Source organism: Ictidomys tridecemlineatus, chromosome 8, assembly GCF_052094955.1.
Source record: "Ictidomys tridecemlineatus isolate mIctTri1 chromosome 8, mIctTri1.hap1, whole genome shotgun sequence".
Classification (NCBI taxonomy): Eukaryota; Metazoa; Chordata; class Mammalia; order Rodentia; family Sciuridae; genus Ictidomys; species Ictidomys tridecemlineatus.
Window position 1 is genome coordinate 126359010 of NC_135484.1, and position 7587 is coordinate 126366596.

The 7587-nt window shown below is 33.7% G+C and overlaps 1 pseudogene; it reads right to left on the reverse strand.

Annotated features, from left to right (window-relative positions):
- Positions 1-6429: 6429 nt before the first annotated feature.
- On the reverse strand, positions 6430-7369 carry LOC101959031 (olfactory receptor 2B11-like; annotated as a pseudogene).
- Positions 7370-7587: the final 218 nt, after the last annotated feature.

Sequence of the window (7587 nt, forward strand, 5' to 3'; positions counted from 1 at the left end):
CTCCATCATTTTAGGGTCAATTTGTGGCACATTATTTTGTGTTTTTGGAGATGTCTTATTGTCCTGCTTGTTCATGATCCTGTGGTTATATGTTGATGCCTATGCTTTGAAAAAGTAGGTACTTATTTGAGTTTTCACAGACTGACTTTGGGAATGTCTTTAAACTGTATTTCTCCATAAATTTCCAACAGATATTCTGAAATCGTATCTATGCACAAAGTCACTATAGCCACTGCAACAGAGGAATCCCATAAGTCCAGGACTGTCCTGGCTGACATCATGAAATCCCATGATGTTTGAAACTGGTGTGTTTCTAGGATATTCTAAAATCAGTCTCTACATGTTGCCTATAAGAAATTCACTTCATTGGTAAAAACAGGTACACTATAAGTGAAAGGCTTGAAAAACATATACCATACAAATAGAAATAAATAAAATGAGCAGAAATATCTATACTCACATAAGATAGACCAGACTTTAAATAAAAAAGTAAAAAAGGGAACAGACAGATATTGATAAAAGGATTAATTGATCAAGAAGATACAATAATTGAAAATACATATGCACCCAACATGGAACCACCCAAATATATAAAGCAAATATTATTAGATCTGAAAGGAGAGAGAGACTTCAATATAATAATAGTTGGAGACTTCAACATTCACTTTACTCAGTGAAGAGACAATCCAGACAGATAGTCAACAAAGAAACATCTATGTTCAATCATACTACAGAGCAAATGGATCTAACAGACATTTAGAACATTTCATCCAACATTATCAGAAAACATATTTCTCATCAGCACGTGTCATATTCTCCAGGATAAATCATATATTAGTCAACATATCAAGTCTTAATTAATTTAAAAGAGTTGAAATAGTATATCTTCTCAGACCATGTTGAAATACAAAATAAATAAAAAATAAGAATAACAGAAAATAAGCAAATATGTGGAATTTGAATAATATGCTCCTAAATGACCAATGGGACATTGAAGAAAGTAAAAAGAAATAAAATTTCTTGAGTCAAAATGAAAATAAAACAACAATATATCAAAATCTGTGCACTATAGCACAGTAGTGACAGTAAAGTTCATAGCAATAAATGTATACACTGGAAAAATACAAAGATTTCAAATAAACTTAATGATATATTTGGACTACTTAGAAAAGCAAGAACAAACCAAATACATAGTTGCAAAAAAAAGGAATAATAAAAATCAGAGCATAATAAGGAGAGCAAATAACAACAGAGAAGGGAGGAAGAGCATGAGAAGAAGATAAACATTAAACAGGGAGGAGAGGTGGGAGGGAAAGGGAGAGAGAAGGGAAATTGCATGGAAATGGAAGGAGACCTTCATTGTTACACAAAATTACATAAAAGAGGAAGTGAGGGGAAAGGAAAAAAACAAGGGAGAGAAATGAATTACAGTAGATGAGGTAGAGAGAGAAGATGGGAGGGGAGGGGAGGGGATGGGGGATAGTAGAGGATAGGAAAGGCAACAGAATACAACAGACACTAGTATTGCAGTATGTAAAAATGTGGATGTGTAACCGATGTGATTCTGCAATCTGTATACAGGGTAAAAATGGGAGTTCATAACCCACTTGAATCAAATGTATGAAATATGATATGTCAAGAGCTATGTAATGTTTTGAACAACTAATAATAATAAAAAAGAAAAACAGTATAGATCAATGAAGCAGAGTTGGCTTTTTAAAAAGATTAATGAAGCTGGTATGAATTTAGTGGACTAACTAAGAAAAAAGAGAGAGAAAAAAAATTCAGAGAGAGAAATATAGACCACTTATATCACAGAAATGCAAAGGACCATAAGATACAGTATGAACAGTTATATGTTAAAACCTGTAAAACCTAGGGCTGGGGATACAGCTCAGTGATAGAATGCTTGCCTAAAATGAACTTTAAGTTCAATCCTCAGCATTACCCAAAACAAACAAAAAACAAAAACAACAATAAAAAACTGTAAAACTTAGAATAAACTGATAAATTCCCAAACACACACAACTTACTAGAATTGAATCAAAAAGGAAATCAAAACAGGCAATAATGAAACTGAAGTAATTTCCCATCTAAAAAAGTCAGGACATGATGTTTCTTCTGCTAATTCTACAAAACTTTTAAAGAATAATTAATTTCAATTTTTCTGAAACTATTCTAAGAAAGTGAAATGAAAAGACCTCTGAAAAACTCTTTTATGAAGTAATCATTATCCTGATACAAGAATCAGACAAATATACAACAATAAAAATGCTACAAGTTTAAATTCCTGATGAACATAGATGCAAAACATTCTCAACAAAATACTGGCAAACTGAATTCAACAGTACTTCAAAAGGGTTATATACCATGATCAAATGGCTGCAATGATGGTTAAACATATAAAAATCAATAAAAATGATACTACACATCAACAGAATGAAGAGCAAAAGTATATGATCATCTCAATGAATGTAGAAAAGTATTCATAAGGTTTAACATAAAAATCCTCAACAAGTTAGGTACAGAAGTAACATATCTTAATGTATTAAAGGTTGTAAATAACAAATCTACTACTAATATCCTGTCAAATAGGGAAAAGCTAAAAACATTCCCTCAAAGATCTGAAGTGAGATAAGGATACTCACTTTTAGCAATCTTATTTAATATACTATTGGAAGTCTTGATAAGAGCAATTATGCAAGAAAATAAATGCAGGGTATCCAAATTGGAAAGAAGTTAAATTATCCATGTTTGCATATGATATGATTTTTTTTACATATAGAAAGCTATATAATCATCAAAAAGATATTAGAGCTGATAAATTCAGTAAAATTGCAGAAACAAAGTCAATATACAGGAAAAAAAAGCAGCATTCACATAGCAAAAGCAGAGTTACAAATTAAGTTGCAAAAAAGCAATTTAATTTGTAATAGCTGTAAAAAAAATAAAGATATTTAGTAATTAGTTTAATTATGAAGCAACAGATCTCTATAATAAATATTATAAAATATTGGTAAAAATTATAAAGAACACAAACAGGAAAAAATGTTCCATGTTTATAAATTAGAGAATTAATATTGTTAAAATGACTATACTACCCAAAATGATCTATAGATTCATTGCAATTCCCATCAAAATACCAATGACTTTCTTCATAGAAATAGAAAAAAAAAGTCCTACAATTGGCTGTAATGCATACTCTGCAGTGATAGCAAGCAATTCTTTCCTATTCAAAAGGCATTCCTGACTATTCCAATGTATGCACAGAAATGTTGCCAGATTGCCAAAAAATATAACTTCTTTTTACTCTCACTAATTCAGAGGACTCATTTTTTTAATGAGATATCGCTCTATTTTACCCACTAAAATGGATTAAACTGTATATTAAAATATTTAATATTTTAAAATATTATATAAAATATAAAATAATAAATAATATATAACATATTCATTAAGCAATGGCATCTGCATAAATTGAGGTTAATCAATCATGAGATTCAGGATTCTGTGAAAGCACAGACTGCTTCACAGAGACTGCAGAGTGTAGCCAGTCTGTACATAATCCCGGGCCATATTTGAGGAGACTGATAAAATGTTTTTATTTATTTATTTCTTTATTTTATTTTTTTATTTTTTGTAAATTGTAATACTGAATTTTTATTGAAGTAAAGCACACTAAATGAAACCAGTTACAAAGTTACATGTATCACACCAAGAAAACATTTTCAGTTATGCTGACAGCCCAAATGCTTTCCATTTTTCAGACAATTTTTAATGCCATGGAAAAAAATGCTCACGATGTTAAAATGAAAAAAGCAAGATACAGTAGCATATATGCAGTATGATCTCAACTATGAAGTAATTTTCATATTTATACATTGAAAAAAAGGACTGAAAGAAAATGCAAACATTTAACTGCATGTGGGACCACAAGATACTGAATTTTTTTTACTTTTTGGAAATTTTCAAATATCGTAAGATATTAAAATAAGTCAGAAAATGAGAAAATTGAACTCAGATATTAAACTGCTTCATAATTACCAATAGATGACTATTAAATAAGTACTAGCTACATGAACTGTCTTACGCAATGCCACCCAGAATCCTTTTTCACTGCAATTAAAAAAAAAAAAAAGCCAACAAAATTTTATTGCGGGTTCAAAACAACCCTACTCCACTGATGTTGGAAGCTGTTAGGTCTTACCTCCAGAAACTTCAGTGTTTAATATCTAACCTTTTTCATAAGAAATTTTAATGCTATCTTAATTTTTCTTGTTCTTAGAGGCTGGTGTGAGGAAAAGACAATTTAGAAATCTCAACCTTCAGACAAAATTTAACTAAAGACTCCTTGAGATACTATAACTGATTTTAAGCAATTAAGAGACTGCTTTGATGCATTAATCTCTTACGTCTTCTTACAAATCAGGTTTTTAGACACATTTTACTATTAAATAGCTGTCAACAGTTCTGTTATTTGAAAGATGCAGACTGTAACATTCAACAAGCATTCAATGAGAACCCGCCATGCTCCACACACTGCTAGAGTGCGTGCTTCCTCAGAGAGCAGGACTGAAAGACCAATGGACAGAAACCCTCACTGGTTGCTTCTAACAGTCCTCAGCCACACAACACTGTTGTAGTCTCTTCTATAATGGGATGTCAGTTTCAGAATCCTGAACCTAAACATGTGATTTACCATTGAGCCACACCAAGTTCAGGAAAGGTATCTTTTGAGAAAGAAAGTATTTTGTGAGTTAGAATCAAAGACTGCAGCTTTTAATGAAGTGCTTAAAAACCCTTTGTTTTGTTTGTGAATTTGGTATTATAACTTCTGATTTTTCCAGTTAAATCCTTGTGCAGAAAGTGTGGCTTTTCTCAGATAAAAGAATATCAGTCATTGTGTAGTTCTTTCTATAGCCCAGCATTGGCTGAGCACAGCGAACTCTAAGCACTCTTGTTTATTGGAGCTAGGGGTAGCTAAGGGGATAATCTCATCTCCAGAAGTTTCTGGCCTAATAGAATTGTATCAGCCTGAATTATTATGCATTCAGTCAGGTTGAGGCACAGTGTCATTGCCTTGGGAAGCCTTAGGCTCTGTTTCTGGGTTATGGTTTTTTATTTTCCTAACAAAGTCAAGGCTACATGAGGATTAAGTTGCTTGACAGTTCCTTGGTCTGAAAAACAGTGGGACATAGAGTCCTATAGGAAATATAATCATTTGAAATTGGATTCAGGGGTATAAAGTCAGATAGGAATTTTTACCCAGGGGAAAAAAAATGTAAGGCACATTCCCAGTTTGTCAAACTTTAGAGCATAAAATGGCTGCTTGCTTTATCCTGGAGTTTATGGAAAGCTGCATTTAGGCAGCCTGAACCTTTTCTTTCTCCTTTGAGGACAGATTTTTGTACCTTTTTGTTTTTGTTAAAACATTCTTTGATCCATGTGTGCCAGTGAGATTTTGAAGGGAAGTTACCAGATTTGTGAGAGCAAATCTTTCCTGATTAAAATTGCCTAGGCAATTTATTCTCATTACATGTTAAAAATTTAATCAGCTGTTTTGTGTCCCCTCTATCCCCTACATTCCTGTCACTTCCATTGATGTAGCTAAATGTTGAAAAATTTATCTTGACAGCTAAATGTTTTAATTTAAACTGAACTCATTAACTGCATTCCTGTGCTATTGTTATGATTACTTGCTTAATCTATTGTTGTAGTTTGGATATGAGGTGTCTCCCTAAGCTCCTGTATTAATGCAGGCATTTTGAAAGGTAGAATGATTGAATTGTAAAAGATGTAACCTAATTATCATAGTTTGAATGGACTGACTGGGTGATAACAATAGGTAAGAGAGGCATGGCTAGAGAAGGTATGTCATTGGGGGCCATGCCTGAGAGGATTCATCTTCCTTTTCCCTCTTCTCACTCAGTTTCCTTTATGCCACAAGGGAAGCAGTCTCCCTCTACTATGTCCTTCCCCCATGATTCCCTGCTTCACCATGGGCCTATTTTTGATGGTTTATGGATTGAAATCTCTGCAACTATGAGCACCAAATAAGCTTTCCTTCCTCTAAATTGTACATGTCAATTATATTGGTCACAGCAATGAAAAATCTGACTGAAACAACTATTCAATATATGATATAACTAATGTTGTTAGTCTTTAAATTACTTAACAAAATTTTCTCAGAGCATAGCAACCAGAGTAGAATTATTTTAACATAATCTCACAACAAAGAGGTGATGTTGGTGAACATTGGCTAAATATCATCCCATTTACCATAGATTATAAAGAATATAAGAAATATCACATGCTTTTCAAGAAGAACCTGTAACATGAGATAGGATTATGAGAATTAGACGTAGGTGTCAGAGATCCATATGGCCCTACTCTAATTGTTAAATAATTTAATTTGATGTCTACCAAGTATCAATAGCATCTGAAAATGCCCCTCATAAGTTTGTTTAATGCTCCCTTTACATCCTTATTCCTCAGTGTGTAGATGAAGGGGTTGATTGTAGGAATCATCACTCCATAGAACAGAGCCATGAACTTGGGTTGATCCCTCGAGATGGAAGAGTGGGGGCTGAATGTACGTGCTAATGCCTGGGCCATAAAATAAGAAAACTACAATGAGATGAGTGGAGCATGTCCCAAAAGCCTTTTTCCTTCCTTCAGAAGATTTAATCTTAAATATGGCATGTCCTATATTCACATAGGAGACAAGAATTAAGCACAGAGGAACAGCTATTAAAAAAGAGCATACCAGAGAGAGTGTAAACTCATTAGCCTCCTTTTCCTCACAGGCAGTCTTTATCAGAACTGGAATCTCACAAAACAAGTGATCCAGTTTATTGATGCCACACAGTGGCAACTTTAATGTTAGAGTGACCTCAAAGACACTATAAGTAATTCCACTCATCCACATAATGGACAGTAACAGGATACAGATGCACTGATTCATGATAAGAGTGTAGTGCAGAGGCCTGCAGATGGCCACATAGCGAACAAAAGCCATGAGAGCCAGGAGAAGACATTCTCTGCTTCCCATTGTACTGAAAAGAAACAACTGAACTGCACACCCCACATAGCTGATGGTCTTCTTAGAGCTACCCAGGTTAAACAGCATCTGAGGCACAATGCTTGTGTTGTAACACATGTCCAAAAAGTAGAGGTTGGTGAGGAAGAAATGCATGGGTCTATGAAGACAGGGGTCTAATTGGGACACCAGAATGATGGCTATGTTTCCCATCATGGCCATCGGGTATGTTATGAGAAGAATAACAAACAGAGGAAGCTCTAGCCAAGGGCCGTCAGCAAAGCACAGTAGGATGAACTCTTCTGGGTGGCTTTCATTAATGAGTGTCATTCTCTTCAGTTTGCTTCCCCTGTATCAAGGAAGTGTCAAAAAGAGAGTCATGAAGTGATGAAACATAGTTCAATATTGACAATCCACTCACATATGATGGCATGCAGTTACATATGGGGCAAATAATGTAAATGATGTTACACCAGGTGACCAAATTACGTTTTACATAAGTACAAATTAAAGGCAGTTACTCTCAAAGTGTAAAATTACCTTTCTAA